At 50.3% G+C, this 10213-nt stretch overlaps 1 pseudogene; it reads left to right on the forward strand.

Annotated features, from left to right (window-relative positions):
* The first annotated feature begins 640 nt into the window (after window positions 1–640).
* Window positions 641–809, forward strand: LOC120996703 (annotated as a pseudogene).
* Window positions 810–10213: the final 9404 nt, after the last annotated feature.

Raw genomic sequence — 10213 nt, forward strand, 5'->3', positions numbered from 1 at the left:
GACCCCATTTTAGAAAGAAGACACCCCAAAGTATTTGCGGAGGGGCATGGTGAGTTCATGTATGATTAAAAAAAAAAACACAAGTCAGCGGAAAATGACACTTTCTGAGGAAAAAATAAATAAATAAAGTTTTCATTTCTGCTAACTTCTGGCAAAAAAAAAACTCCCACGGACTCACTATGCCCCTCAGTGAATACCTTGGGGTATGTACTTTCGAAATGGGGTCATTTGTGGGGTGTGTTTACTGTTCTGGCATTTTGGGCGGGGCTAAATTGTGAGCAACACTGTAAAGCCTAAAGGTACTCGTTGGACTTTCGGCCCCTTTACGCAACTAGGCTGCAAAAAAGTGTCACACATGTGGTATCGCCGTACTCAGCAGAAGTAGGGCAATGTGTTTTGGGGTGTCTTTTTACATATACCCATACTGGGTGAGAGAAATATCTCTGTAAATTGACAACTTTGTATAAAAAAATGGGAAAAGTTGTCATTTACAGAGATATTTCTCTCACCCAGCATGAGTATATGTAAAAATACACCCCAAAACACATTGCCCTACTTCTTATGAGTACAGAGATACCACATGTGTGACACTTTTTTGCAGCCTAGGTGCACAAAGGGGCCCAAATTCCAATGAGTACTTTTCGATTCTCGGCATTTTGGCTAAGATCAAGTGTAGTATCTGTTCTTATCAGTCTGCCTTTTCCTGCCGGCCCAGGTCCTTGTGGGTACTCCCTGCACTCTGCCTTTGAGCATCGTTGATATAATTCAGCTTCAGCTCATTGCTGCTATTGGGTGTAGGGCTATTCTCCAGGGAACAAGAGTGCTCTGGTCTGCGACCTCCTCTTGGCCTGTGGCTTAATAGTCTTGATGCACGACGTTAGACAGTGCTTATTTGGATCCCGACAGCCCGAACACGACTACTGGAAGATCTTCTCCGACTGCGATCCAGGAGGAGACTTTGCGAAGACTCGACGAGGAACCCCGACGACGAGGACTGAAGACTCCGGCCTCGGGGGCCCGATGAGGAAAAGAGGCTCGGCGAAGCCCTTCCCCAGAAGAAGCTCCGCCCTTCCCCGGAAGAAGCTCCACCCTTCCCCGGAAGAAGCTCCGCCCTTCCCCAGAAGAAGCTCCGCCCAGCAAGAAGACTTTCCAGGGAGAGGAAGGCAGGAAGAATGAAGAAGCCATGGCCTCAACCTCAACCTCCAAGCCTCCCAAGAAGACGAAGAAGACTACCGCAGAAGGAAGAAAGGCCACAGCAGAGGCCCTCCAGTACCCTTCAGCCTCCACTTCATCGGCTGCAGACCTGGCGGCATCCTCCCCTCCGAAGCAACAGGAAGGCCAGAAGCCCGGTCCCGACTCCCCTCCCCTGGAGCCCTGGATGAGGCAGACGGTCGTCCTGAAGCTAAAGGAAGTGGACGGGAGAGCGCCGGACATGAGCCAGGATGTGTTTGGCAAGAAGATGGTCCTGGAGCAGGGATTTGCCAAACCGGAAGTGACGAGCATCCACTCCTTCTTCCATGGGATGTTCTGGAAAACCTTCGCTTCCGTGACCATCTGCAAGAGGTACTGGGAGATGGTGAAAGCCGCACAGCCGGACTCCCCCTTTCGACGCTTTGTGGGCAGCTGCCCAGTCCAGAGAGAAGAAAGGAGAGTGACCGCCGCCATGCGGAACCCTCACATCCCAGGCAAGGATATCGTCACCTACCTGAAGCGCTTCTGTACCGTGATGAGGGACCCCACCCACATCTTGGACGGAAACGGCTTCTGGACCGGCAAGTGGTCAGTCATCGTCCGCCTGAACAGGGACTCCACAGACCCGGATGGCGTGCAACACCTGCCCCCGACCTTCTCGCTGGGCAACTCCCAAGCGCTCGTCTACTACTCTGACATGCCGCAGACCTGCAGGAAATGTGGCAAGAAGGGGCACAGGCTGAGCGACTGCAAGGAAGTGGCCTGCTGGATCTGTCGAGTGACGGGGCACGAAACCCGGGACTGCCCTAAGAGGACGGCATGCAACCTGTGCGGACTGGCTTCACACATCTACAAGGACTGCCCACAAAGAGAACGCACCTGGGCAGCGGTCGCAGCCAGAGCACCGGCCAGCGGGAACCCCACCGCAGCCGCACCTCTGGCAGCAACAAGACCCAAAGCGAAGAAGTCCAAAAAGAAGGAGGGTAAGCAGACACCTGCCCTAGGCCATGCTTCCGTTTCCCCCCTCTCCCAGCCCCCCTCCCGCCCCGTTGTCACCACCACTGAGGATTCCCTTATCCAACTGCCCATTACCTCAGTGATACCCTCCACCGCCCCAAGCCCAACCCGCCCCATTGTCACCACTGCAGCAGCACTAACCCCCCCTCCAGCTGCTGCAGCCCTCTCTTTGGAGGATTTTTCCCACTCTTGACTCCCCAGAGGTCAGGAAAGGGAAGAGGAAGGGGAGGGACAGCCCCATCGCTGACCACTCCAAAAAGAAGATGGTTGAGGTAGAGGAAGGGGCCTCACCCAACAAAGAGGAAACAGAGCAGCAGACGGAAGAACCGGTGGCCACTAACGAGGACCCCCAACAGCAAACCCTCCACCCCCGTTAGCCTTGATGAGACCGAGGTGGAGGAAATAGTGGCCAACGGAGCAACCGCCGACCCGATGCGGCTACAGATAACCCTAGAGGAGATCGTAGCCAGCTTTGCGCTGTTGCAGGGGCAACCCACAGACAGCGGACAAGAAATAGAGAAACCGCCGGACGACCGGAATGGTAACTAAGATGTATCGTTTCCGCTAACCTTTTTCTTTCCCTCACATGATGGCAAATTTTAACCTTTTTTCCATTAATGTTAGGAGCATCAGGGACAGGTTCAGACGTCAGACGGTACTAACCTTTCTTACTTCACAGGACGCCGACGTGTTTATGTTGCAGGAGTGTACTTTGCCCCCCTCTAGGTCATACAACCATCTGGCCAGGGAGTGGTCCCACGGCCCCTCCTACTGGTCCGGTGGTGGCGACTGCAAGTCGGCCAGGGTTGCCATCCTCCTCAGGGGAAATGCGTTCACACTTTACTCCGTCCAGGAGCTCGTCTGCGGCAGACTACTTGTCGTAGACGGCTCCTGGGCGGGAGAGCCGGTTAGGCTCATCAACGTGTACGCCTCCCCTGACAAGGGTGAACGACTGGAGCTCTTCCAGGCCCTCCGACTGCAGCTCGCTACCACTAGGACCGTAGTGATGGCCGGGGACTTCAACTGCCCGATCGAGGAGGACGGACGCAGCTCCGGGACGTCAAGCAAGCTTGACGTCACTTCCAAACTGCTCATTGAGATGGTGACCGAAGCGCGTCTGCAGGATGTTGTGGGTTCCATGGGGAACGGCTCCATTAATTATACGTGGAGCCGACCCAATGGCTCACTCCGCTCCCGGATCGACTGTGTGTTTACCTCTCGGGCAGTCAGGCAGTGTAGACACTCTATGGTCCCTTGCTTCTTCTCCGATCACAGGGCCATTCAGGTCCAGTGCACCCTAGGCACCGGGTTTCCCCCGGGCCGTGGGTCCTGGAAACTGAAATGCGCCCTGCTGAATCGCGAGGACGTGCTTGAGAAACTTAGGGAGGTCTACATAGCCTGGCGGAATGACAAATGCTTGTTCCAACAGACTAGTGACTGGTGGGAGTATGTTAAAGTCCAGTTTCGTTGTTGCTTTCAGGCCAAGCAACAACATCAGGTGTGTGAGAAGAAGAGGGCCTTCAGAGCGCTGCAGCGAGAGCTGCGGTCCCTGCAAGACCTTCACCGGTGCGGCTGGAACGTTAGACAGGAGCTGGAGGAGGCCAAAAAGAACCTGAAAAGGCACTTTGAGGAGGAATCCAAGCGAATCGTCTTCCGTTCCAAAGTGGAAAACCTGGAGAAGGGTGAGAAGTGTAACTCGTTCTTTTTCAGGAAACTCTACGCCGTTCACACGCCCCTGAGTGAACTTCGAGACAAAGACGGCAACATGCGTTCAGGGAAGGAGGAAGTAATGGGAGTCATCACAGACTACTACAGCGACCTCTACTCCCTGAAGAACACCGACCAGATGGCTGCCGATAAATTCCTGTCAGGTATCACTAACCACCTTGACCCTGCAGGTACAGAGGCAATGGATGACCCTCTGACGGTGGGGGAGGTGCTCTCTGCCGCTATATCCTTTAGATCCGGCAGGAGCCCGGGCAGTGACAGCCTCCCAGCGGAGCTCTATGTAGCGCTGGGGAACCTGATCTGTCCGGACCTGCTGGAACTCTATGAGGAGATGGTGGTGGAGGGTAGGATGCCCCATCGTTGAGGGAAGGAATGATCACAATCCTGTATAAGCAGAAGGGGGAGAGATGTGACCTGAAAAACTGGCGTCCCATCTCTCTCCTGAACGTGGACTACAAGATCCTCGCCAAGGTGCTAGCCAACCGGCTGAAGGTCGTCATCGGCAGAATCATCCACCCGGATCAGACCTGCAGCATTCCTGGCCGCAGGATCGCAGACAGCCTCGCTCTCATGAGAGACACGGTACATTACATCAAGGACCGCCGCGTACATGCGGCCCTGGTCAGCCTGGACCAGGAGAAGGCCTTTGACCGAGTGTCTCATGCATTCATGGGCAGGGCTTTGCGCAGGCTGGGTCTAGGCAGGAGGTTCTGTTCATTTGTTGACCTGATGTATTTTGACATTTGCAGCACGGTGTTGGTGAACGGCTGGAAGACTGACCCCTTCTCGATTCGCTCCGGGGTCAGACAAGGCTGCCCGCTTTCACCTCTCCTTTTTGTTTGTGTTATGGAATCCTTCGCGGAGTCTGTCCCGCAGAATGGAGAGATCAGAGGGATCACCGCACCAGGACCTGGACACTACGAGGTCAAGTGCTCACTGTACATGGACGATGTGACCGTCTTCTGCGCTGACCGGCGTTCGGTGACTGCACTCGTCCAGACCTGCGAGGAGTTCGGACAAGCTTCAGGGGCCAAAGTCAACTGCGGCAAGTCAGAAGCCATGCTCTTCGGGGACTGGCAACTGGCCTCTTCTGCCCCCTTCCCATTTACCATCAAATCGGGCTTAATCAAAATTCTGGTTCGGGAAGGAAGGCGCAGCCCTCAAGTCTTGGGAAGAACGCTTGGCCAAAGTCAACCAAAGAATCGGACTGTGGAGCCTTAGACACCTCACGATTGAAGGCAAAGCACTCGTCCTGCGAAATGAAGTTTTGCCTGTGCTCCAATACACCGCACAGGCATGGCCCCCTCTTGCCTCCGTTTCCAGGGCCATCACCAGGACAGTGTTCCGCTTCATCTGGGGATCTAAGATGGACAGAGTGAAGCGAGCCATCATGTACAAAGAGCCCCGGAAGGGCGGAAAGGGCATACCGGACCTGCCCACTTTAATGCGGATCGCCTTTGTTTGTGACAGCGTTCGCCGGACTCTGAGAACTGCCAACGGCTCTGCGGGCAAGGCTATGTCTCGCTTTTTCCTCCTGCCCCTCTGGAGGGGTCTGGGCTGGGACAAGTGGGACAGCTCCATTCCTTACAACTGGCACGCTGCCTGGTTCTACGGGGACGTCGTCAGGTTTGTGAGGGAACACCAGCTGGAGGGCCTCAAACCCGACGTGTGGAAGCCAAAAACTATCCACAAACTCATCAGAGCAAAGGACGTGGTTGAGTCAATTCCAGGGATCCAGGACGAGACCGTAGAGACAGCAATGGACACCGTGGAAAGTAATGTGTCGTCGGACAGGTTGACCAACGGGCATAAGGACTTGTCATGGATGGCCATTCAGGGCGGACCGCCAATCCGGTCATTCATGCATGCCCGTAACCTGTGCAAAACCCGGTACTGCCCCAGGTGCCCTTTCGTGGAGGAAACATCTTATCACCTGTTTTGGGAGTGCCGCTTTGCACAGCGCCTGTTGGACGCCCTGGAACATGATCTCAAAGACTCTGTGCCCAGGAACAGCCTGCAATGCACTTCGGTGCTGTATGGACTATTTCTTGGGATTCATACCGTTGGAGCCATCCAGGAGGCCTGGCGCTTATGAACTGTTTTAAGGACGCTATTTGGTTTGCTAGGAACCGGCTCATCCTCAGGAGGGAGAACAAGTCCGTCCTGGACTGCCGCAGACTTATCCATAGTATGTGGGTGATTGAGTCAGCACAACCCTGTATGTAGGTGCACATCACTATGGCGAAATACATATACAAACGCAAAATACAAATGTGATAGCACTCTGCAACCAGCACTCTGCCCTGCCTCTATGCTGGATGAGGCATTGGTGTACATTTTGGCCAAAGTGTAATAAGCCACTCACCACGTCAAGGTCGCCTCTATGGAGTGGTCCCTAACACTAGTTCCTACCTGTTTATGGGCCATGACAGCCACACAAAGTCCAGGGAATGCAGGTCAGCATGCACACCAAGCACACTCTGCTTTTAACCCCGTCCGGTGCCATTACAGCTTTCATCGGATCCAGGGATGCAAGTACCAACATGCATGCTGAGCCCACCATATACTTCTCCTGGAGCCAAATGGCTACTGGTAGGTTCTATATAAGCAGACTCAGTTTTATACTGACTTTAAAACCAGCCTCCAGGACAGATTAACTGGTCAGGTGTGCATGACTGCATGGAGATCGCCACGCCTCCAATATATACTACTACAAAGAAAAAATGTGGGTGATTGAGTCAGCAAAACCCTGTATGTAGGTGCACATCACTATGGCGAAATACATATACAAACGCACATTACAAATGTGATCGCACTCTGCAACCAGCACTCTGCCCTGCCTCTATGCTGGATGAGGCATTGGTGTACATTTTGGCCAAAGCGTAATAAGCCACTCCCCACGTCAAGGTCGCCTCTATGGAGTGGTCCCTAACGCTAGTTCCTACCTGTTTATGGGCCATGACAGTCACACAAAGTACAGGGAATGCAGGTCAGCATGCACGCCAAGCACACTCTGCTTTTAACCCCGTCCGGTGCCATTACAGCTTTCATCGGATCCAGGGATGCAAGTACCAACATGCATGCTGAGCCCACCATATACTTCTCCTGGAGCCAAATGGCTACTGGTAGGTTCTATATAAGCAGACTCAGTTTTATACTGACTTTAAAACCAGCCTCCAGGACAGATTGACTGGTCAGGTGTGCATGACTGCATGGAGATCGCCACGCCTCCAATATATACTACAAAGAAAAAATGTGGGGGATTGAGTCAGCACAACCTGTATATAGGTGCACATCACTATGGCGAAATACATATACAAACGCAAAATACAAATGTGATAGCACTCTGCAACCAGCACTCTGCCCTGCCTCTATGCTGGATGAGGCATTGGTGTACATTTTGGCCAAAGCGTAATAAGCCACTCCCCACGTCAAGGTCGCCTCTATGGAGTGGTCCCTAACACTAGTTCCTACCTGTTTATGGGCCATGACAGCCACACAAAGTCCAGGGAATGCAGGTGCAGCATGCACGCCAAGCACACTCTGCTTTTAACCCCGTCCGGTGCCTTTACAGCTTTCATCGGATCCAGGGATGCAAGTACCAACATGCATGCTGAGCCCACCATATACTTCTCCTGGAGCCAAATGGCTACTGGTAGGTTCTATATAAGCAGACTCAGTTTTATACTGACTTTAAAACCAGCCTCCATAGTATGCTGCAGGACTACAACATCTTGGACATCGACGAAGAAGAAGAGGACTAAACCCCTCTCCCCCCCCCCTCTCCCCGTTTGTATTTGTCTTCTCAATAAAGCGAAGGGCATGTGATCCCCTCTCCCTTTTCCCTCCTTCCCACCTCCCCTTCCCTCATCACTGTCTAAATGCTTTGTTGGGAGGTTTTGTAATTGAATAGGTATGTTAGTGTAGCATTCATTGCGATGTATAGTGTAGGTTAGCCTGTGCTTTACATAACAATGCCATGCTCGCAAAGACGATTGTAAGTAATTTATTATGTACTGATTCGTGGCCTGTGCTGCGTCACAGTACTAAAGTATGTATGTATGACGACTGATTGTAATAAAGATGTTTCAATCAAAAAACATGTGGTATCGCCGTACTCAGAAGAAGTAGGGCAATGTGTTTTGGGGTGTATTTTTTACATATACCCATGCTGGGTGAGAGAAATATCTCTGTAAATTGACAACTTTGTATAAAAAAATGAAAAAAGTTGTCATTTACAGAGATATTTCTCTCACCCAGCATGGGTATATGTAAAAATACACCCCAAAATACATTGCCCTACTTCTTCTGAGTACGGCGATACCACATGTGTGACACTTTTTTGCAGCCTAGGTGGGCAAAGGGGCCCAAATTCAAATGAGTACCTTTAGGATTTCACAGGGCATTTTTATGCATTTGGATTCCGTGAGGGGTATGGTGAGTTCATGTAAGATTTTATTTTTTGTCACAAGTTAGTGGAATATGAGACTTTGTAAGAAAAAAATAAATAAAAAATTTCCGCTAGCTTGTGGCAAAAAAAAAAAATCTTCATGCCCCTCAAAAGTGATCTTTATAGCGCCGCAGCAATTTTACGGTGTTTCTGCAGTGATCAGAAAAAAAAAAATTCTGTCACTGCGGTGGGGCGGACTGAACGCAAGTGCGCGCACAAGATCAGGCCTGATCGAGCGAACACTGTGTTTTTTGTAGAGCCTATAGAACATGTCCTATTCTTGTCCGCAATTGCTTAGGGAGTCTATATGGGGTGATCAGGGGTTAATAAGTGACAGGGGGGGGTGTAGTGTAGTGTGGTGATTGGTGCTACTTACAGAGCTGCCTGTGTCCTCTGGTGGTCGATCCAAGCAAAAGGGACCACCAGAGGACCAGGTAGCAGGTATATCAGACGCTGTTAACAAAACAGCGTCTAATATACAGTACAGACCAAAAGTTTGGACACACCTTCTCATTCAAAGAGTTTTCTTTATTTTCATGACTATGAAAATTGTAGATTCACACTGAAGGCATCAAAACTATGAATTAACACATGTGGAATTATATACATAACAAACAAGTGTGAAACAACTGAAAATATGTCATATTCTAGGTTCTTCAAAGTAGCCACTTTTTGCTTTGATTACTGCTTTGCACACTCTTGGCATTCTCTTGATGAGCTTCAAGAGGTAGTCCCCTGAAATGGTTTTCACTTCATAGGTGTGCCCTGTCAGGTTTAATAAGTGGGATTTCTTGCCTTATAAATGGGGTTGGGACCATCAGTGGCGTTGAGGAGAAGTCAGGTGGATACACAGCTGATAGTCCTACTGAATAGACTGTTAGAATTTGTATTATGGCAAGAAAAAAGCAGCTAAGTAAAGAAAAACGAGTGGCTATCATTACTTTAAGAAATGAAGGTCAATTAGTCAGCCGAAAAATTGGGAAAACTTTGAAAGTAAGGGCTATTTGACCATGAAGGAGAGTGATGGGGTTCTGCGCCAGATGACCCGGCCTCCACAGTCACCGGACCTGAACCCAATCGAGATGGTTTGGGGTGAGCTGGACCGCAGAGTGAAGGCAAAAGGGCCAACAAGTGCTAAGCATCTCTGGGAACTCCTTCAAGACTGTTGGAAGACCATTTCAGGGGACTACCTCTTGAAGCTCATCAAGAGAATGCCAAGAGTGTGCAAAGCAGTAATCAAAGCAAAAGGTGGCTACTTTGAAGAACCTAGAATATGACATATGTTCAGTTGTTTCACACTTGTTTGTTATGTATATAATTCCACATGTGTTAATTTATAGTTTTGATGCCTTCATAGTCATGAAAATAAAGAAAACTCTTTGAATGAGAAGGTGTGTCCAAACTTTTGGTCTGTACTGTACCTTTCTGGGGTTAAAGAAATCGCATCTACAGCCTGCCAGCGAATGATCGCTGCTGGCAGGCTGTAGATCAACTCGTTTACCTTGCGATCCTGTGAACGCGCGCTCCTGTGAGGGCACGTTCACAGGAAATCTCGGCTCACACGAGATGACGCCTTTCGGCGTTAGTGTGACGGGAGATGGTTAAAACAGTGTGGATAAACCATAATTGCTTGTTTATTTTTCCTTTTTATGTTTGCAATATTTATATTTATATAACAAAGTACAAGAAACATGGATAAACATATTGGTATCACTCATATGTAATCATCTCATTTTATATCCCACATGGTGAACAGTGGAAAACAGAAATGCCCAAATTTCTGTTTTTATTATTTCAACCCCTGGAAAAATGCAGTAAAAGCAATTA

Source organism: Bufo bufo, chromosome 3 (genome assembly GCF_905171765.1).
Source record: "Bufo bufo chromosome 3, aBufBuf1.1, whole genome shotgun sequence".
Lineage (NCBI taxonomy): Eukaryota > Metazoa > Chordata > Amphibia > Anura > Bufonidae > Bufo > Bufo bufo.